Here is a 24,111-nt window from a genome sequence, read left to right as displayed (position 1 = left end):
TCAGTGAAATATATCACACATTGCCTTTGTGATTGATCACTCACTTTCACAAGAGCAAGAGTAGAGCGTGAAAGAGAAAAAGAGGGAGATTGTAAAATGAGGAGAGAAGGACAGACAGTTGTTATTAATGTTTGTGCACAGCACTTGGTAAAAAGTGTGCACTTCACTGCTGACAAACGCTTTTTAAGACCATCAAGGCTTTTGTTCTCATCCCTCCGATTGATTTCCCTATTGCAAGCTGACCATGCGTTTAGTTCCTTGTGCCTGTTATTAGAACAAACCAATCTTTCACTGGACGTATTGTCATCCCCATGCATTATGCGGATGTAATCTGCCAATCTCTACAACTGTTATACTTCAATTGCATCCGATTCCACCCACAGGCTATAAGTGAGATCATCCAGTCTGGTTTTGCGGTCAAGAATGGAAAGGAAATTGGCCAAGATCAAAACAACAGCTAGTTGGACTACTGGGCACAAATATGTAAGCTGCAGGCAAAAATCCAAATAGATTTGTATTGATTTGAAGCACACTTCATCTTGGAGTACAAGCAAGTGTAGCCCTTGATTTATGAGACTCATGTGCCTTGGGTTAAGGTCAATTGAGCACTTGCTGTGGCCTGTGATGATGGCCAGCTTCATGTGAGAACGCTATGATATATGAATCACAACATCGGCATTGAGTTAATATTGGCTAAATTACGTACATTGAGTTACATTCCAAACTCCATGACAACAAGTGCAATAAAAGATGTTTTTTATACTGGTTTATCTTTCCATTGTTCACCACAGAATTGTTGAAGGTCATGGCATTTTCATTCTCATTAACACATAAACAGAATTTTACAAGCACACAGATCTGACCTCCATAACAAGTCCTCTATTAACAAGATCTCACATCTACAAGGATATGTCATTTAACCTGACATGCTTCAAACTCAAGGCCATCTTTCAAGCAACCAATATTTATGGGTTTTTATATCCATCCATATTTGGCTTTCTTAAAGGGTTAGTTCAATCAAAAATGAAAATTACCCCATGATTTACTAACCCTCAAGCCATCCTTTTAACACAAATAAACACACTAAAGCCGTTCACACTGGGTTATCGCATTCAAACAACACAGCTAAATAAAATCGAATGCATGGTGCTTTTTAAAAAAACGGAGTCTGCATCTAAAATCACATATTTCCCTATTATATAGAAGGTGAAAACAGTATGTAACAAAAAAGTAGGGATGCACCAATACAGTTTTTTAAGGACCGAGTATGAGTACCGATACTTTTTTTCTAGCACTCACCGATACCGATGCCTATACATTTATTAATTTCTCTCTATCTCTCTCTCTCTCTCTTTTTTGGTGATTTTGCAGTTTTCCAAGCACAACACAGTGAGACTAATGAATGTAGGACAGCTTCTTCATTATTACTCTAATGAAAAATGTAATAATTTTTATGTGCTTGTCACAAACTTAAAGAACAAAAATTTCACAGTGTCCAATAACCTTCAAAGGGGATAATTACCAATTTATATAATTGTTGTTATATAAAAAGAAATTTACAAACAAATTACAAACAATACAACAAATACTACAGAGATACAAATTAAATAAACTTGTTTTTCAGATACAGTAGGTTTATGTACCATATATACATTTATTTAACATCTTTTGTTGTTTTATTAACATTAATGACAAATATAGGCTACGGTCCCTTTAAGACCGAATCCATGAATACTGACACATATCCTGTTTTTTTACCCAAATGTTTACGTCCACATTTTACATGATACTCCACACGATGGACATTTTGACAACTATGTGTGCATTTGACCATTCAGGCGCAAGGAGAACTGATCGCGCGCTGTCTGAGAGAACTGGGATCGCGCGCAAGAAAGAGAAAGAGCGTGTGTGAGAGGTTTGTGTCATTCAGCGCGATTCCGCCTATCGCGCCTTCACTAATCAATAACGAATTGTGATTGAAAGTATGCAGTTCGCAATGTGTGTGTTGTCATATTTAATTTTTAAGTATTTCCACACCTCTGAGGCTGACATTGTTCCTGTTGCTGCCGCCCGTGTCTCTGTGCATGGAAAATTCTATCAGTTACGTCACGTGAGGTATTGGTTTTTGCTATCGGGGGTATTTTTTCGAGTACGAGTACAAGTACATGAGCTTGGTATCGGCCCTAAGCATCCCTAAGTATGTCCAAATTCACAGTACTCTTAAAAGAGTAGGTAAAAAGTACCCGGATGACCTGCTACTTCCATGTGACGCAACTTAAACTAGTATGTCATGTGATAACGACAACATGGTGATATTCATACTATATGGAACATAGTTTTTTAGCGGTCATAAAGTAGTAGTCTCGTATAGCCAGACCTTTGGCTGCACAGTGGCTTAGTGGGTTGCACTTTTGCCTCAAATCCCGTCTGACACAAGGGTCCTTTCTGTGTGGAGTTTGCATGTTCTCCCCTGTTCAGTGTAAGTTTCTTCTGGGTGCTCCAGTTTCCCCCACAAGCCATAAAATATGCAGTTTAGGTGAATTGGCGACGCAACATTGTTTGTAGGTGTGAATGCGTGTATGTGCGGGTTGGGGAAAGTCTAGTCCCAGCCTCAGATGTTACGCCTATAGATCATTAGCTGAACATCTGATGCATATGGCACAGAAAATTGGAAACACTTCAGGATTTTCAAAGTCATCATCTGATTGGTTGAATTCTACAGGATGTCCAGGAGACATGTATGTCGCATTCTTTAATGGTCTGCCTGGAAACAAAGGTGCCATGATGCCAGACCCCCTCATGGAAGAAGAAAGCTGTCATGTTTACAACTGTGACAATGAGCGCTTATCAGGATCAACTAAATGCTGGATTTTCTGGATTTGGATTGTAGGGACATAGACATTATATTTTGATGTCCCTAAATATGATGCAGAACAAAACGAACTGTGATTGGTTGGTTTACATGTCAGTCAGACGGCCTCTGGGCGGTCCTTGGCCAATGAAAGCTGCCATGGAGTCCAGACCTTCTGCCGTCAGTCTGAAGGAAAGTCCTGGCAACCTACGCCGGAAAATCATTGCCAAGAAAATTTATGGTCAGTCTGTCGCGTATGGCAAGTGATGGCCATAGAATCACCAAGAGCCAGATTCGACTGAAATGGTAAATGAAAGACAGCCAGACCTTCAGACTGACGGCAGAAGGTCTGGAATCCATAGCAGCTTTCATTGGCCAAGGACTGCCCCGAGACCTGACATCTGACTTTGTTTGTTTAAGGGAGTGAAAACATCCAGACCGGTGTGTAAATCTCTTAGTTGTATTTTAATGAGTCTATGCCATGAACTTCACATACTTCACATACTTTTGAAAATCCAGCATTTAGTAGATCCTGATAAGCACTCATTGTCACAGTTGTAAACACAACGGCTTTCTTCTTTCATGAGGGGGTTTGGTGTCACAGCAGGTCTGTCTCCAGGTGGACCATTAAAAAAAAGCAACACATATGTCCCCCGGAAATTCCTGAATTGTTTCCAATTTTGTGTGCCTTATGCATCAGACGGTCAGCCAATGGTCGGTGGACATGACGTCTGAGGCTGAGACTATGAAGTAATTACTGATTCAAAATAAGTATACCTTCTCAAGAAAGGATGTGATTTCGGACACAGCCTGAACTTCTTTAAACTTTACGCGGCACCCATAAAACATGCACAATGTGTCCATGTAGTGCATGTTAACATACAAAACAAATAAAAAGCAGTGCAGTGGAATGCAAAACACATTCAGTGTAAATCGGCCTGAGGAATTTGCAAACTCCTCCAATTGCCTGGCTTCATTTCGGTAACTGTCTTTGGTTCTGTTAAGCTTCAGTGTGCTTTAGTTTGGTTCTCCCTGTGCCTGTTAGCCTGTGTTCTTGATCCTTGTTTGTTTCTATAGTTACTGATTACCTTCATCTGTTGTTCCTAGACTCCCTGTGAATTTAAGACCTTAGTTCCCTCAGTTCTTGGTTCCGTGTCGTAGCTAAATTACGTGGTTGTGATGTATTTTTTCTGTGTATGCTGAGTTTTGTCAATAAAGACTGTTTTTTGGATATCCTTTTTCGTCTTGCGTTTACTACTACAGTAATGCGGCCACTTTTTGTCATTTTTGAGGCTGTGAATGCCATTTCATGACTGATGTTTGACGTCATTGACTGATTGACAATGACTAATCAGTAGGAGGAACCTGTATGCATACTGTACAAGTGGGTGTACAGTATGCATACAGTTCTCTAGTTATTGTAGGAGAAACATCCCAGTATATTATTACAGTCACGTTACTCAATGTTGAAACGCAGTACACTTAACCTGATTATGTTAATTAGTTAATTTACATATTCACAGTCACTAAATTATATTGACTGAAAATTGTGTGCTCTCTCAAGGGACTTGGAGCTGGCTGTACACAATGCACATTTAATTTGGGTAAATTGAGTGTTAAGAACTCTAGGTGAGAGAGTATCTTAGTATAAAAATGCATTCAGAATCAGATAACATTAATACATAATTGTAAAAAAGTAAAATGTCTTTTTTAAAGAAGGAAGACATGTTATACATGCACACTGAGTCTGTGAAGAAGAGCGACAATATTGAAAAGTCCTGCTCGCCCTCATTATACTGAAATACTGGCTCATTTAGAGGACCTATTTTTTATGCAGCAAAAATGAACTTTTTTTTTGTGGAGGAGCAGATGAGTGTAGTCTCATTTATGAGGCTGTTTATCAGTTTTGGGGGCATGAAATAATGAGGCAGGCAGATTTGCCGGTTTGTTTTACTGAAAAAGTGACTGGAGTGACAGCTGACTATATTGGGCCATAAGTCATTTTTATTGTTTACTGTATTTGCATGAGTGGATTTATATTAGCAGGCCTTAGGGAGATGGAATGAGAAACTTTTGTCTTAGAAGTGCATTATTATGTCTTAAATAGATGTATATGGATTTGCTCCGGCTTTCACAACAAGATGCCAAACAGCGAGAGTTACAGTTCAATTACGAGAAATGACTTTTTGTGACTAATTACTGAATTTTCTCTCTTTTGCACACATACTGAGACACATTTTCCAGTGGCTTTTCTCAATTCATCAGCTGTGGCTGCTGCTGTAATATAGAACAATATTTGTGAACTTATGGCCAGAAACATGAAGACATCTTCGTCTGAACAGCTCAACTTGTAGTACATACTAAAACCGCTTACATCCTCAGAGGAATTTAATGAGAACCATTCATGTGCACACAAGACGAGCACTTTTACAGAACTTCAGATTAATTGAGCACTTCACCGACAATTTTTCTACTTTTTAATCATCTTATCATAGTCGTGTGTCAGATACCTAATAATGCAACCTGCCTGGGTTACAGTGATTTAAACACTTTCTCTTTCATGCCCTGATTCCTGTCAATGAGTTCTCTCCGTTTGGCTAAGCTAAATTAATGGGCAGCAGGGCGTAATGGGAATGGGTACATGACGTTAAAGGATGGAAAGAGCTCAGATGCCGGCATCCTCTGATGCATCGACACTCAAAATTGATTCTGTCGCCTTGTTTTCAGGCAGCTGACAGCTCACCAATTGGCTAATGTGCTGGATGTAAGTATGGAGATGGAACCTGCCAGTGGGGGGGTCCTCTAAGTGGGAGGTTGTATTGGAAATGAATGCGCTTGCAGGAGCACAACGAGATGTTCTTTGCGAGTTTGAGCTTAAGCAAACAGGTCACAAAAATCCCCAGTGCAATGCTGTTAGTATCTGGCTGTGCTTCAGAAGTAATGGGCCACCAGTTACCTTGTTTTCAGAGTAATGTGATTATTAGCTATAAAGCCTATGTATGAACAATATACAATGCATTAAAATTATAAAATTATACTTTAGTTTGGTGTGTATAGCTAGTATAGGGATGCACCGATACTGATATTGCTCATGTACTTATACTCCTTAAAATGCTCCGATACCAAAAACGGATGCCATGCAGCATGTGTTTGTGTCCAGACAAAGAAGCACAGACAAAAGATCAAACAGAGTGCAGAAATGAAATATCAGAGATTAAGGATGTCAATAAAGTAAATGTATCTAATTAATAGAATATATATCATAAATTAAATATTCTCACTTATATAGCTTCTGTGCGTGAGCTGATAAGCGAAACACATGGAGTGGATTGAGTGTGCAGTGGCACAGACACGTGAGCTTGTGGAGTGCACATTCCTTTCTCACAGACATTACTGGAAAGTTTGTTTTTCATTCGGAAATGTCAACAGCAAAGAATGTATTTTAACAGGCATAATTAAAGGTGCAGTAGGTGATCTGGGAAATGCTAACATTAGCCTGCTAGCATTGAAAGCATAGGATCCCACCCTCCCTGCAAATCGCTGTCCAAAACCACGCCTCTTCCAAAACACAAGAATGCACTCACACACATAACGGTTCTCGGAAAAGTGTCACGTGAGACGGCGTTAAACTACCTTGTGTCTCAAAGCACATAACATTACAATAATAATGAATGTAAACAACTTAGAGCTTGTACCTGACTGCTGCAGATTCATTTCGGTGTTGATACTGTTGACATGTGTACGCATAATTCAGAGTCTGACTTAATTACGGTAGTTATGGCGTGAACGCAGCATAAGCTCGTTGTTTTGATTCGGTAGGAACTGTAAAAGGTGGCTGCTGTTTGTTTATAGTGCTCCGTGACTGAGGTCTGTCTGTATGAACTCTGCACAGCATGAAACGCGCTGATGACGTATGATGTCTGTGTGAGGGTATGTAAAAACCTCGTTGACAGGCAGGTAGGACATTGTATTATTTCATTCGGACCAAATATAATGATTAGAATTACATTTTATGGTCCTACGCCTTCCACAGACAACGTATATTTATAAAAATACATCAAGACCATTTAAAGTGATTGCTATCAGGATATGAGGAGACTTTCAACCAGTAGAACAAAAAATGTTTATGTAGAGAATCACCTATTGCACCTTTAAGCCTGAAATAAATGTTTAATAATATCCATTTGCTAAAATAATTACGCCAACCAATGATTCATATTTTTTTTGGTTTCTCTACCTAATATTTTTTAAAAATTACAAATGCAATGAAATATAGGTATTGGTACTCGGTATTGTATTTCATTATTCATTACTCGGTATTGCGGTCATTCAATCGAGACTGCACTACTGTCAGTCACTGAATCCCTGCGGATTGCTAAGGCTGATTCCAATTCATCAGTTCTCATTCTGCTCGATCTATCTGCTGCCTTTGACATGGTGAATCATCAAATCCTTCTGTCCATCCTCTCATCACTGGGTATCACAGGTACTCCACTTCACTGGTTTGAATCCTATCTCACAGGTAGGTCTTTCAGGGTTGCCTAGAGAGGGGAGGTATCCAAAGTTCATCAAATGATCACAGGGGTTCCTCAGGGTTCAGTTCTTGGACCCCTCCTCTTCTCCATATACACTACATCACTGGGTCCCATCATACAGGCACATGGTTTCTCCTACCATGACTATGCTGATGATATACAGCTCTTCCATTCATTCCAGCCAGATGATCCCACAGTAGCTGCACGAATCTCAAGCTGTCTGACGGACATCTCGGCGTGGATGAAAGAACATTATCTGCAGCTCAACCTGGCAAAGACTGAGCTTCTCGTCTTCCCTGCCAATCCAACTCTAAAGCACGATTTCACCATCCAGTTAGGTACATCTTCAATTACCCCATCAAATTCGGCCAGAAATCTTGGAGTAATCTTTGATGACCAACTGACCTTCAAAGACCGCATTGCAAAGACAGCTCAGTCATGCAGATTTGCACTACACAACATCAGGAAAATCAGGCCTTTTCTAAAAGAACATGCAACACAACTCCTCGTCCAGGCCCTGGTCATTTTTTAGGCTTGATTACTGCAATGCTCTTCTGGCTGGACTGCCATCATGCACAATCAAGCTTGTCTTTAACGAGCCCAAAAGAGCCCATATCACACCTCTCTTCATCTCTCTGCACTGGCTACCACTTGCTGCTCGCATCAAGTTCAAGGCGTTGACGCTTGCTTACAGATCTACCACAGGCTCAGCATCCTCCTACTTCCACTCATTTTTATGAATCTACACCCCTAACAGAAGCCTGCGATCACAAAAGGAACGAATGCTCATGGTACCATCACAGAGAGGCACAAAATCACTCTCCAGAACATTTTCGTTCTCTGCTCCATGCTGGTGGAACGATCTTCCTGCCTTCATCCGGAATGTAGAATCCCTGGCAATATTCAAAAGACAGCTGAAAACTCATCTCTTTCGTGAGCACTTAACCTCATCTTTTATTAAAAAAAAAAAAAAAAATTCTATCCTTTCATTTCCTTTAATCCCTCTCTATTGTAGCTTATGATACTCTGAGCAATGTCTGAAACTTGTATTATGAACACTTCTTGTGTCTATTTGCCTCTTCATGATGACTCGCTTGTTGTATTCCTCACTTGTAAGTCGCTTTGGATAAAAGCGTCTGCTAAATGAATAAATGTAAATGTAAATGTATTTGTTCTTAATTATTAGATTAGGAATCTATATTTTTATAAATTTTACACATTTTAATTTTATGGACACTGAAAATCCTCTATTAAATGTATCTGTTATTTTATGATTCATATTATTATTATATTAATAAAATAAATATATTCTGAAAATATTATGGATGTTTTAGGATGAATCAGGTAAAAAAAAATAGTATTTCATTTGGATTTGGATCAGCTCACATAGTAAGTCAATGCATTTATCTCCATTTAAACAAGAAATATTAAAGGTACAGTTCACCCAAACATAAAAATTCTGTCATCATTTACTTACTGCAGAACACAAAAGAAGATTATTATGAAGAATGTTGGTAACAAAACCGTTTGGGTCATCATTGACTTATATTGTATGGACAAAAAGGCATTTATGAAAACATCTTTTGTGTTCCACAGAAGAAAGAAACTCACGCAGGTTTGGAACGACATTACGGTGTCCCCACTTTTTGTTTTTTTTGTTAAAGCTTAAACTCTGTATTTGAGTTTGGACAAGAATCAGTTGAAATGGCTATGTAGGCTTTAGCAATAATTTCACAAGCACATCCGCTGAAAGTGCTGCTCCTGATCTGTGCAAGGAGCAGCTTATGCAATCTTAATTGAAGCCTTTCTATATAAATTGAAAAGCTCACGAATGACAGAGACCAAGCGTTTAACCTCCTTGAATGAGGAACAATCTAGAATGTAAACATTTGTCATGTAGTAATGGATTCATATTAACGATTCTCTCTCTCTCATGGTGTTCCTTGCATTGAGATTCAAGGTCTGTCATGATAGTGGCTGCAATCATTTTCTCAAATAGGGATTAAAGACATAATTGTTAGTAAGAGAAAAGACCAAGAACCAGTGTTGCTGATGGAAAGGACTATGCATGCCTGACAGCAGGCATTTGCAGAAATCTACCTCATTTCCTGAGATCTGGAGGATACATCAGCCCTCATTTACTTAGTTGGACGTGGTGTCAGATGGGATGAACCAACCCAAATCGCTTCTCGCCTCATTTAGAGATCAGAAGAGAGAGACACAGAATGGATGAATCTTAAGACCTTGAAGGCGCTCTGCAGAGAGGCACGTGACTCATCCTATCGCCTGCTTATCTTTCAGAGACCCCCTCTGGAAATGGCTGACAAGGTTTCACAGAAGAACAGCCTGAAAACAGACTTAATTAGGCTTGCTTTGAGGACCTTCAACAATGGTGCTATCAACAATTGCAGTGCCGGTATGGATCCAGGTTTCCTCTGCTTCTGCTTGGTGGATCTGTATCTATTTGTACTAAATTCCTTCCAGGCATCACCCTGATCAGATGATATAAGTATTATTGTATAACATATATTTATGAAAAAATACTAGATATCATTTCAAAGACAGCTTCCACATATAAGAATAAGATGGACAATACGATACACACTTTAAAACTTAAAATAAAGATAAATAAACTCCTGCTCTGTAGTTTTTAATTAGCAGAGCATGCTGAGGCAAACACTGCTATTACTATTACTCATAAGGCCAATTAGGGGTTTGAACAAAGCCCTTACCGTGGGGTGTAATTCGTCCCTGTTTGTGCTACAGACATTAATGGTACCTCAAATCATTGGGCTTGTTGAGGAAAGGTGTGCTATTACTTTAAGCAATTTGGTTTAAGATTTTCTAGACTTATATACTAAAGAGGGAACCAAGTCTGGTGGGATGTTTTGACATGGGCCAGTAAGAAACCACCAAGAAACACCCTATAATGCTATAAAAAAGCAATCAGAACACCTTAGCAACAACATAGCAATGTCCTGGCAACCACTCACCCAATCTTTCAGGTAAAATTCACTCCAATTTTATTAAAAAACCTAAAAAAAAAACAATAGAATTTTATTTACACTGTTCAAACTGTTTTGATCAAACATACAGTAAAACAGTAAAATTATTAAATATTATTGCAATTTAAAATAATTCTTTTCTATTTTAATATAATTTAAAATGCAATCCATTCCTGTGATGGCAAGCCAGCAGCCATTACTTCCGTCTTCAGTCTTTTTTGTGTTCAAGAAATATTTCTTATTATTATCAATGTTAAAAATGGTTGTGCTGCTTAATATTGTGTGTTACATACAAACTGTGAAGCTCAAGAAAGTGCATCCATCCACCATAAACTTACTCCATATGGCTTTGGGGGATAAATAAAGGCCTTGTGAAGTGAAGCAATGCATTTGTGTAAGAAAAATATCCATATTTAACAAGTTATACGGTAACGGTTAAAATATTTATTTATTTTTAATATCATGTTTTTTTTTCTTAAGTGGAATACAGAAGGCGTAGGATTTAGTGTAAGTGTTTTGAACTGCGAGACGCGTTACGCTTTCTTCGTAAGTTGAATATGGAAAGCGTTCTGGTGGAAGCTAGATATTTTACTTTATAACTTGTTAAATATGGATATTTTTCTGACATAAATGCATTGCTTCACTTCAGAAGGCCTTTATTAACCCCCTGGAGCTGTGTGGAGTATGTTTATGGTGGATGGATGCACGTTGTTGAGCTTCATACTCGTTGGTCCCGTTCACTGCCATTATAAAGCTTGGACGTGTCAGGATATTTATTAATATAACTCCGATTGTGTTCATCAGAAAGAAGAAAGTCACACCTAGGATGGCTTGAGGATGAGTAAAGCTTGGGGTAATTTTCAATTCAAAGTGAACTAATCCTTTAAATAAAAAATAATGACACATTGAGAGTTAAAACTGAGATATATAAAGTCACAATTAACCCTTTATTTATTTTATTTCAAGTCAGAAACTGTCTTAGTAGGTCTAGGGTTGAGACTTGCAAAAATTTGTACTCTGTATACACAGAAATTTTTGTCAGAGCCTGAAGTTATCTACCAGCAGGAGGGCATTTCTAGCCAACACATCCCTTCCCCCTTAAGCAGCACCAACAAAACATGTTGACCCAGGAGCACGTCCTACTTGGCAAAACCACGGGCAACAAATTCTATTGACATAGTCATGTGTGAACTGGTTTTCACCAGTAATCCTTCAGTGGTGATCACATGAGTCAGGGATTCCACTGAGCTCAGGCATTAGTGCTAACGCTGTTAGGATTACTCACGACGGTGAAATGATTAAAGTGTTTGGAGAGAAACTGTTGCTATATAGTGTTGATTTTTCCTGAATTTCAGGGCACAATTTGAGCTTTTCCTCTGACCAGCATATTAGACTATAATGGTCCTGCAATTTCTAAGCAGCCTTTCCATGCAAAATGCAATTTTTATTGAATCAAGACTTCACAAAATGAACATAGTAATCTGCCGTGATGCCGTTATTCACCCTGAGACTACAGTGATCTTGAATTTGAGATAAAAGCTAGCCTTAACAATCCTTGGGATGGAGGAAAAGAAAAAGGCGAGGGCACATGTTGGTGTGAAAGAGGGTAGAGGTTTAATGAGGGTGAGGCGATCTAGGGATCATAAGGTCGAGTAACGGTTCTGCTGTCATTGGCCTATCCTAGATCATGTGTCAACTGTTTACTGCCAGAAGACTGTCTGTGTAATGACTGTACCATTCTGCAAAGGATAGGGAAAAATGGAGGGGATATAGTGAGGTGTTGTTTCTGTTTCCCTCCATTAGCCAGTTTACAGTTCATTTATACCTAGATTCAAATTCAGTTTTCACTCAGTTTAAGTAAATAGTTCACACTAAAATGAAAGTACTGTCATCATTTACACTACCATTTTTGAAAGAGCTTCTTATGCTCACTAAGGCTGCATTTATTTGATCACAATACAGTAAAAACAGTAATATAAAATGTTACTACAATTTAAAAGATTTGTTTAGAATATATTTTAAAATGTAATTTGTGTAATGCACTATAAAAATGTGCTAACTTGCAAATGTTACCTTATTATCAATGTTGAAAACAGTTTTGCTGCTTAATATTTTTGTGGAAACTGTGATACACTACCATTCAAAAGTTTGGGATAAGTACGATTTTTTTTTTTTTTGGCAGATGCATTCAATTGAGCAGAAGTGACAGTAAAGACATTTATAATGCTACATAGGATTTCAAATGAACACTATTTATTGAACTTTCTATTCACCAAATAATCCTGAAAAAAAGATCAAGGTTTCCACAAAAATACTAAGCAGCAAAACTTTATTTCAACATTGATAATAAGAGGCATTATTAATAATTGAGCACCAATAATACTTGATAATAATTGAGCACCAAATCACCATATTAGAATGATTTCATGTGACACTAAAGACTGGAGTAATGGCTGCTGAAAATTAAGCTTTGCCATCACATGAATAAATTACATTTTAAAATATTGAGTTTTGGTGAGCATAAGAGACTTCTTTCAAAAACATTAAAAATCATAACAATTCAAAACTTTTGACTGGAGGTGTATGGCTGTGTTTCTTTTGTAGAATACAAAAGAAGATGTTTCAGTAGTTTCGGACCCCATTGGCTTTCATGGGTAAATAGTTGAAATACTCTTTAAAATACCTTCTTTTGTGTTTCACACAAGAAAGAAAATCATACAGGTTTGGAATGACATGAGGATAAGTAAATAATGACAGAATTTTTGTTTTTGTACGAATTTTCCCTTTAAGTTGATCAATCATAAGCATTAAAACCCAAATTGTTCAAGTGCCATTTGCAGAAATGAAACCAGGCACACACAATGGCATTAGAAAAATATTTCCTCCTTGACTCAGATAGCCCACAGACAGGTACATTTTGCAGCTGCCACACTCGCTCAATGTTGACTGGCCCAGTGACAAGCAAAGGTCTAGATGTTAAAAATTGAGCTATTATATCCCACACCAAGACTCACAGAGAAAACTGTCCAAATTGATTTTAATGGGAGTGTAGGGCTAATATTGAGAAAGGAAAAGGTCCCTAGCACTTCACAGTCACCCTTCACCCTGAATACACAAGCATACTGTTGAACCCCCCCTTAACTACACCTCAAAAACACCTCAACCCCCAAAGGTCAAGACACTCCTGCTGCCAGTTAAAGACTATAGAGCTGATTTATAGACTGACAGAGAAGCCTTTACTGGTTTGCCTTTCACATTTTGTTCTTGTCACACTGTAAATGTTAACACATTGAGATATCTTTTGTCTTTAAACATTCATTCCTTAAGACTTTAAAAAGGCAAATTATGTAAAGTTTCTCAGTTATAAATGTACAAAAGCCTTCCTTTGTAGTATTTTAACATTCTTCTTTCAGCTATTCCTACAGAAATTTGTGGAAGCCTGTTTCTACCTCAGAGTAAAAAATAAAAAGGTGAGAAAATGTGAGAGACAAAAATTAGAAACGAATTCGCAATTGAGAGATATAAGATTACAAATATCCTTTAAACCACCACAGATGTGGAGACATGATATTTAGTTTAGTGGTTAAATTATTAGATTTGGTCCTCTTGATACTGAATATGTAGTATTTCATTGTCAATTAATCACTGATTTTCAATTTTAGTATAATTCTTAAGACATCTAAATAGTTCATTTCATTTTGACATTACAGAGACTTCTACAGAATTGGGGAAAAAAATCCTATTCATATGCTTTAATTTGATTCTCAGCCAGATGAGAATGAATCAACGGGGGGTAAATTCTTTGCGGAGGCACTGTATTTCAACCTTGAAAATCAGGGCTGTCCATCACTGGGATTGAAATCAGGCCAGCTTAATGGCAAAGTGACTAAAATCAGACGAGCAATCAGCATTTAAACTGAAAAAAATATGTGGTATGACCATGCATCTTTTTTCCAGTTCATATATAAACAGAGCATTTCTTACTGAAATTCTGAGCCATTTTCTTTTCTGTGGTTCTCTTCTATTGTACCTGGCTGGTTTGATTTTTAGATTCTTTGTTTTAGTGTAGTTTTTCATGTTTGGACTGGAATTTTCTTTAGACATTGCTAGTTTTCATATCACTCTAAGAAGAGTCTATAAAAAATATGGGCCAATTTACCTTGTTAATTTTCTATTTTGATTTGGGTTACATTTTATTTTTCGATAGTCCACTTTAGACATTCTACTAGCTATAAATAACTTTGTTAGTAAAATAAGTTGACATGCAAAGTCACTTATAGTCAGTAGAATTTCTGTTGGGGGACAATCAAAATTAAAACTGCAAGCAGCGATGAAAGGGCCCTCACACCCGGGGCCACCACCACCCGGTTGCCTTAGGAAAACAGTGAATAGTGGGTGACATGCATGACGCGTGTGCAAAGTTTCATGAGTTTTCGAGCATGTTTAGGCCCTCAAAAATGCGATTCATTTCGGAGAAGAAGAATAATTGACTGAACAATTACAATAGGGTCCTCACACCTTCGGTGCTCGGCCCTAATAAAGTGTTAGCAGATATTAAGCAGATAGTCTACTAATACTCTAATGACTGGTAGTTGACATGAGGATGCAAAGTTACAAAGAACATCTTCAGTGGATTATCAAAATAAAGTGTTACCTTGAGTTTTCACAGGTGATTTACTCTTATTTTGAATTATGCACTGCACTGTGTTGTGTTTTAGGGCTGAAAGAAATGTCAGTAAACTTAACAGTAATTTTCTGCCAGGACATTATCCATTTTTCTACTTTTTTTTTCGTAAAATGCATACCGTAGATCCCCAATATAGTCTTAATCTGTTACTTTTGCCTCATCTGTTAAATTGGAATCAGCATGTTACCTCACACAGACTCCTTCAATGTTACTTGTTGGGTTTTTTCTGTGGAGATTGCTGTGCATGTCACACCCCCTTTCCTTTTATTGTGTTGCTTGCTGTGTGTACTGATGTTAGAGGTAATGTTGCATTTTAAAAGTTTCTTTTAAAAACTTACTATTGCAGTTTACCAGATTTTCGTTTCCCATTTTATGTTTGGTTCAAGCTGATGGATGGTTACCTCATGGGGATTGTATAATGCCTCTTCTAGTAGACATACTGAGAATAATGAAGCCATTATCTGGGAATCTTGTGCTGTTGTTAGAAGTCTTACAGTTATACAGTAGGTACTGTCATGTGCATAATGTTTTAGTGACTGAAATGGTCTAGGAACAACTGCTTATGTGGTCAAAAGACTTATTTTTACCCAAACTACACAAGTAGAAACTTTACATTAAACAATGTTGATTTCTGTTGGAACTAACACTTTAAATCCAATGTGACTGGTTTAGAACAAGATCACACTGTTTAAGTCTGAGGTCAAGGTGAGGTTTAAATTGTAAAAAAAAGTGGTTAGTGGCGTGTTAGCAAAGCAGTTTCCTATAATGACACCTTCATTGTGAATCATTTGTCCTTTGTGCTTGCACAAAGTTGTCCTTACTCTCAGAAAAAAGTGCAAAAGCTGTCGCTGGGGTGCACCCTTTCAAAAAGTAAATCTTTGTACCTTATTTACCCCTAAAGGGTGCATATTAGTACCTTAAAGGGAACCTATTATTCCACTTTTACAAGATGTAAATATAAGTCTTAGGTGTCCCCAGAATGTGTCTGTGAAGATTCAACTCAAAATACCCCACAGATCATTTATTGCCCAAAATGCCCCTTCTGAAGCAAAAACACACTGTTTTCTTGTGTGTATCTTTCAACGCAAATGAGCTGCTGCTCCTCGCCCCCCTTTCCAGAAGAGGGCTGTGCCTTTACAGCTCGTGGCTCGGATACTCTGACAACAACAAAATAGGAGAAACAGCATGGGGCCGTTTCCACAGAACACATTTTTGCATTTTACTGTGCCGCCTATCCATTATTTTCCATGTAAACGTGCTAGACGGACGCTGAATTTTTAGAATGTCGTTTCCTGCATGAGACGCTGTAAAAGATGCGAGACGCAAGCGCAACAGTCAAACACATCTGTCTAGAGTGTTTACGTAGAAAAGCAATATAAAGTAGCGAGGAGATAAACATGGCGGACTGTGTATAGCTCACAATCTAACAGGGCAGATTCTATCACCAGTCACGGATGGGGCCTGTTACAGTGTGACGTCACAGTGCTTGGAAAATGCGAAAGACTCATTTTGAGACACTGGCTGTGTCCGAAATCTCCCCCTATACCCTTAAATAGGGCACTATTTGAGGGCACAGCCATTTGTAGTGGTGTCCGTTATTGAGTGCACTCATTCAATCCCATAATGCACCACAATAACAAGTGTACAACTGATGTACACTCAACTGCTAGAGAATTCCCAAAATGCACTATGAGGGTCATGCCAAATGAATGCCCGCGTCTCGCCAGAAGCTGGTGTCCGCAGCTGAATCATCTATCAATTTTCCAAACCAATGGTCCAATGTGGGTACAGTGTAATATCATACAGGTATAAATTCCTTTTTAATTGGTTATTAAATTGCTTAATTAAGGTTAGATAGTTTCCATGACAGAGTTCAAGATAAATCTTTTTATCTTACTACTGGATCTGCCAGTTTGCTAAGTTTCAAATGATTATTAAACAGCAAGCACAAACTATGCAAAAGCGGCAGCCCTTCTGGCACACTCACTTCCCGAATTCGCTCGCTCGTTTTCATTTACTCCCTCAAGTGAACTATACTAGTGGACTAATGTAGGGAATTGTGAATGAGGGTATAGGGGGTGATTTCGGACACAGCCACTGTTTTATGAGGAATATTAAAAAAAAGGAGTGGATGGATTTTTACCATTATAGGGTGGTTGTGTACACACACTGCAGACACACATTTATGTTCAATCACCATATAAAAGTGAATTTTGCACAATACATCCTCTTTAATGATACATATTAGTACCTAATCTAATGTATACAAATTAGTACCTCAATGGTACATATCAGTACTTTTTGAAAGGGTATGACAGCTTTTGCATCCTTTTTTCTGAGAGTGAGAGGAAGCAAGTATGCTGATCGCATACTTGCTGGGTTTGTTCCCAGTGTGACATAGTCAAGTGAAATTGCCATGACTCTCACAACACATTCAATTTTTATGAACATTTTGATAGAAAAAAAGTACCTAAAAATCTTGTCTTATTCAAAAGGTTTGCATATGAAATCTATTCCTTTTGTGAATGCAAGATTTGGATATTCAAACCTGCAATTTAGTGTGATTACTGTAATTGCATCAGGGTGTCATTGAGCACAATGTTAAAAATGGCATCATCTCGAGCGCAGTGGAGGCATGGCTGAAACAGCAATATAAGTTGAAGATAATAGTGATATATAGATTTAAACTGAGTCAGCAAGATACAATGAGGACTGCTACGTGAAATTGAGACATATATCATTTGAAATGCAATTCAAGAAGGAAATACAACAGCATGAAAAGTTCCTGTTTTGAGTGATTACATTGTAACACAACACAAAGCAAACAAACTGCTTGCCTGACTGGAAAAACGATTCACTCATCAGCAAATCACGCAGCTTGATCTTGGCATAGAGGCAGTGTTGGGAAGTTACTTATAATGTAGGTCTAATACAGTAAACTACACTTTTAAAAAGTAAAAAGTGGTTAGCTACACTACAAGCTACTAACAAAATGTACAACTAAATTGAAGGGATAATATTTGTCATTTCAGTACATGAAATGTCTAACTTTCAGGTGATACAGTTTAATTCTTCAATAAGAGCATTAATGTGACACAAATGTAACAGCATATGCAACTAATAAAACAAGTCTAATCACACTAATTTTTATAAGTCAAAAGCATATAGAGACAGAGCGCATTTAGGCCACGCCCACACCAGGGGGGAAATCAATCCAACCGTCTCCATTGACTTTGTATTGCGTGAGGCTGCCTCCTTGTCATTTCTGACTTATGACAAAAAACAGAACAATGCCTTAAAGCTGCTGTGTGACAAGGTGTACAGCAAACAAGCTAAAAAACCCAGAACTAAGTTTTTATAAGCTACCGAACCGTAAAAGCCAGCCTTTAAGGAGACAAAAGTGGATATAGGCAATAAGACGAGAAGCATCAGCAGGAAGAATGGGTACATTTTGGGATCCTGACACTCAGTATGCCTCAGTAAGCCTATGTGTGCAGTAAACATTTTGTCACTGTTAAGTCAAATATCCAAATGTCAGTTTAATATATTATATTTCCTGTCGCTGATTACGTTACCCTCCAATGGGCGTAGTTCTCATAGTAATATGACATGTCGCGCTCTGTCTCAATCGCTTGTATCCATTTTTGGGTCCTTAAACGCTCGTTTTTTGGGTCGACAGCTTATAAAAACTTCTGGGTTTTTGGTTCTGGGTTTTTTTTAGCTTGTTTTCTGTACACCTTGTCACATAGCAGCTTTTAGACATTGTTCTGTTTTTTGTTATAAGTCAGAAATGACAAGGAGGCAGCCTCACGCAATACAAAGTCAATGGAGACGGTTGGATTGTTTTCCCCCCTGGTGGGCGTGGTTTTCAGATTATGACGCGTGTCGCTCTGTCTCTATAGGCTCACCCTTTTTTTGACCATACAATGAAAGTCTTTGGTGTCCAAGGTTTGTTGGACCCCACTGATTTTCATTGTATGGAAACAACTGGTTTAAACATTCTTCAAAATATCTTTTGTGTTCCACAGAAGAAAGAAAGTCATTCAACAAGTGAATTTTCATTTTTGGGTGAACTATCCCTTTAAATATTGCTGTTAGCCAATATTTGTTTTAGTCACCCTCTCCAACACTGCTTAGAAGGTATAATAAGGGATTTTCATTTCTTAGCTGATAGGAAGAAAGTTATTATTACAAGGAAGTGAATTGACTAGAGTTCTAACAAATTTCCTTTTAATGCTCCCAAAAGTGTTCCCACATCCTTCACACCCTCAAAGCGTGTTTAACAGTTGAGCGACAGTCAGCATCTCCTCTCTGACCTTGTACAGATAAGAAATTTGCTTTGCCTTTGCTGAGCGGAAGCGGAGAAGTGAAGCTTGTCCAGGTTTCCCTTCACAGGAAAGGACAAAATGTCACAGGTCGCAATGACTCGGCTCTCACTCTCACAGCATTTCAGTTCCTGGTCAGAACCTGGTGGCTGATTGATAAACTAATATGACATTTTTTTTAGATCTCTGCTACAGATAAACCAGCTGTGTCTAATATCTAAAGATGTTATTATCTCTCAAAATACATGTTCTTTTCTCAGGTTGTAGTGCGGAGCAGGGCTAAAAGGTGTAAAGTTAACACTACTTGAAGGTATTTATTCTAGAAAGTGTCTTTGATCTGACCACACAGATCTAACTGTATTATGTTTTATACATTTGACCACTCTGTGATACTGTGATGTATTTAAAATCACTGTTCAATCCCAAGGCTTGAATGTATCCTGTCTCAACAGTAGCCTGCAAGCAAACTTTAGAGATATGTATGAGACCTAGGCAGGGGGAAAGACATGAATAAACATGGATGACTAGCCAGGATCTCTCTTCTTTTTGTTCACTGTAGAGGTCAGTAGGGCTACAGAGGCAGAAAGGGCCTCACGGTAGGTGCATATAGCTGGTTTCCATGGAATTGGGATCATATAGTTCCTCTTAATGATTGTTAATAAAATGTTGAGTATGCTTTACCTCATTTTTCATTTTCTCATTTTTTATATACCTACAGGTCCTCAGCTGTAATTGATCTGTGAGCGTGTTTGTGCACAACTGCAGATGGGCAGTGCAGAACTGGTTGCTTTGCATTCAATTAAGAAGAATTGGCAATGTCTAGTGTGGTCAGGAGGAGAATATAGTATGTCTTGCACAGCCCTCTTCTATAAGCAATGCAGATGTGTGCTGCATAGAATGTTGTGAATTCTGTTTTGTGCAATATGTGTTTTCAGCAACATAAAACATGGATAGATAAATAAGAGAAGCAACATAATCACTCCAAATGTTTCAAAATGATTTTAGTTCCCCAAAATGAGGCAAATCTCATCAGTATCTTTAAATAATTCTCTAAATTCCACATCAAATAAGCCTTCCACTGAGATGCTGCTAAAGAATTCAATGCACATAAAAAGGCAGAGACTGCAGTAACATGCTAATGTGCCAACAGGATTGATGTGAGTCTGTTATGTCAGTTTGACAGCTGTTTAGGCAGGTTGCTGTAGAGTAATAGTCTAGTGAGGAATCAGTTAGGCCATAAACAACACAGAGAAACTTAGAGTCAACATGTCGCATCCCATTTGAAGTATTTCTAAATGATACAGGAAAAATATGTAGGACAAAGCTTGGCTTTATTCATTGGGGAATTGATTAGATCATGAAAAGGGGTGTTAAATACTGTAATGGACTAGCACAAGAAGGTCTAATTTACCTGGAGATCTATTCATTAGCATTCCACTTCATCTCTATGGTAGTTTTTTGGCTGGTGCATGCAGTCCAGGAAAACATGACCTGGATAAAGAAAAAAAAAAAAAAGATTACTGGTGAAACATCAATAATATAATACTTTTTCTAAAGAAAAATATTTGATTTAGTCCAAATATTTTGGGGGCCTAATGGTTAAAGAGTCTGACTTGTAACCCGAAGGTTGTGGGTTCGAGTCTCAATAACGGCAGGAAATGTAGGTGGGGAGAGTAGGGCTGGGCGATACAGCTAAAAAAAATTATCACAATATTATGTTTCATATTGATCGGTATCGATAATTATTGAAAAAATTTTAGTAGAAAAATTTTTGAATTTAACCAATGCATTTTTAATTAAGGCAAACAACAAATCATTTTTAAAACAAAGCTAAATAAAATGTAAACAAATCTTTCTTATAATTTATATGATGATTAAATAAATAAGTGTTAAAGAAACTTAGAGCTGCACAATTCTGGATAAATTGAGAATTTTTGTTTGTTTGTTTCAAACCGAGATCACAATTCTGAATGTCAGCTAAATGAAATAATGTAATTTACTAGAGGTTCTGACAAAATATTAATTGCTGCAGTCTTTTTTAAAATTTTAAATATATTTGAATTAATTATTTAAAAAAAAATCTGTTTGGATGTATGATTCAATGACACGCCCATAAATACTGAATGAATCAGTGTATTTAAAAGAATCTGTTGAATGAAGATTCAACGTCAAATACATTTTTTAACAGTCACTTGTCATGTTCATGCAACCGAACTTTATGTCTGTTTACATTTTAATGCATTTAAGTGCAACTATATCAAGAGTTATATCGAACATTTTTTCTATCGTTATCGAATAAGACGTACCGTCGATAAATATCGATACCGTTATATCGCCCAGGCCTAGGGGAGAGTGAATGAAACGCACTCTTCCACTCTCATTACCCACAACTGAGGTGCCCTTGAACAAGGCTCCTAACCCCCAATCACTCTCCAGGTGCCACACTGGCTGCCCACTGCTCCGGGTGTGTGTTCACGGTGTGCGTGTGTTCAATACTGTGTGTGTGCACTTGGATGGGTGAAATGCAGAGCCCAATTTCTGAGTATGGCACACCATACTTGGCCACACATCACATCACTTTCTGTCCTTCCTTTCCTTCCAAATAAACAACTATTTTTGAATGGCCATCAATAGCAAACGTTGCTTTTTATTCAAATAATGGTGTATTTTACCATCTGGGCTGAAACTGGCCATTCGGTCGCTATAGGATATGTGGTTGTAGGAGAGAGATTAAAAAAAAATAGGAGAATTGGTAAAAGAAAGAATAGCTGTACCTAATATATAAACAAATTATCAAATTAGAACTGTCTGTAGACTGTTTCTGCATTTTGTATCTCAGTTCCTCATTAAAAGACTTGACATATGAATGGTTCAGGGATTGTGGAACTAATGTTGTTGGCCTGCATTCATCGCAGGCCCATCTGCTAGACACTATGAGAAGAAAATTACAAGTTAAAAAATGCTTTCCTTTTTTACTCTACAGACAATGAATGGCTGTATAAATTTTAATGTGTGGTGCAAAAAGAGACAAGCAGTCTTCCCTGGCAATGTCATGAGGATTTTCTGAAGTGCTTTGTCAGTTTCACAAAGGAGCAGTGACTGCATTGCCTTTCTGTTGCCCCATATCATTATGCCCTATAGACAGTGCACTTTGGAAATGCCATTGTGTATGTAAAAATCCACACCATTGGAAAATCAATGCTGTTTCAGTATGAGGCATGGTAAAAACAGTATGCCATTAAGGTGATTATTTCTATGCCCTTTGATCACACACATAAATCTAGAGAAAATGTTTGTGATTTCATTCATTTTAAAACAACATTGTTTGCAGCCATAATCAGCGACAGATCCGTAATAGCTTTTTTTTTTAATTGATCGGCTATAATGATATTCACAATACTGTTGAAAATATGGCTGATCCAGTCTTTCATTTTGTTATCAAATGGAATTAAGCCTGTTTTGTTTTTTTTTGTACACAAAACAAGTGCGCTCACATGATGCTGTCGTAAACATACATCCATCTGAATGTCAGGCTAATGAAATGTTTAAGAATGAGAACTTTAGCTGAGTTTAAATTACTCAAAGAACTGAAGAAGACAGCAGAGCTCAGGCTGAGAAGATGAGGGTAAAGACAGGGAGAGAGATGGAAGGGGGTTAGAAGACAGCTTCCCTTCAGGCTACAGTGTGTTTGGAACCAGAAGGAGGAAATTCTCTCAAAATATCAGACAATGAGATGCAGTAGACAATGATTGAGACAGCACAACAAGTTTTAAAATTGAATTGCACACCATTATAGCCATTGCTTCCATTCACTATGCTGAAAATAACAACAAAAAAGGCCTTGAAAGTGATTGAGACACAATTTTCTTTGTAGAATATGCGTAATAAGAGGCTATGGAAGATATGATTTGCTTTTCCTTGGGCAGCTAATCCAAACTGAGCTGGTCACAATTTATAATTTTAAAATTGCCAGTGCCAATAAGTATGTGGTTGTAAATTATTTTCTTTCTCTTTGCACTCACATAACATATTTCCCTATCACCAACAAAAAACATTTCAGACTGAGAAAGAAAAGTCTTTCACAGAGGCATGTTTTAGTTTTCTAATAGAAAATGCAAAGAGCCTGTTTTTATCCTCAGAGTAGTGCATCATCACACTTTGCTTAAAATATTTCACATCCAGTTTGAAAACTGAAATTTAAATGATTTTAGTTCAATTTAGTGATGTTAGTGCAGTACAAATTACACTGCTTTAAAGGGATAGTTCACCCAAAAATAGGGCTGGGTGATATGACCAAAATCTTATATCACAATGTGAGTAATTTTATATCACGATAACGATATATATCATGATATAGTTATTTTTTGAATTAAATAAGATTTTTATTATATCAAAATTTTCCATATCATTGAATTTTCATAATTATCATCAATTTCAATATAATTTTAAAAATTAATATTAGCCTAAAAAACTCTCAAGCTTACTGAAGACAAATAAACTGTGATAAAGAAAGAGTAAAGAAAACAAACTACAATAGAACAAAGAGACGAAATAGACCTACATGAAAAATTTTTAAAACACTAGAAAATGTATAAAGTAATCAAAGGTATAAAAAACAATGCATAGTCTTTACTGTGTAAATTAAATATACATTTATTCTTTACATTTATTAAGTTACAAAAGCAAGCAGTAAGAGATTTTCACTCTT

The 24,111-nt window shown here is 37.4% G+C and overlaps 1 protein-coding gene across 1 annotated transcript in view; it reads right to left on the bottom strand.

Moving 5' to 3' along the window:
- hdac11 (histone deacetylase 11) overlaps positions 1-24,111 on the bottom strand; it is a 73,887-nt gene that overhangs the window by 46,179 nt on the left and 3,597 nt on the right. The window contains exon 2 of the mRNA XM_051911885.1: positions 20,815-20,894. The gene's annotated coding sequence lies outside the window, so the exon portion shown is untranslated. The remainder of the gene's footprint in view (positions 1-20,814; positions 20,895-24,111) is intronic.

Source organism: Ctenopharyngodon idella, chromosome 11 (assembly GCF_019924925.1).
Source record: "Ctenopharyngodon idella isolate HZGC_01 chromosome 11, HZGC01, whole genome shotgun sequence".
NCBI lineage: Eukaryota > Metazoa > Chordata > Actinopteri > Cypriniformes > Xenocyprididae > Ctenopharyngodon > Ctenopharyngodon idella.
This window is presented reverse-complemented; position numbering and strand designations above follow the sequence as displayed.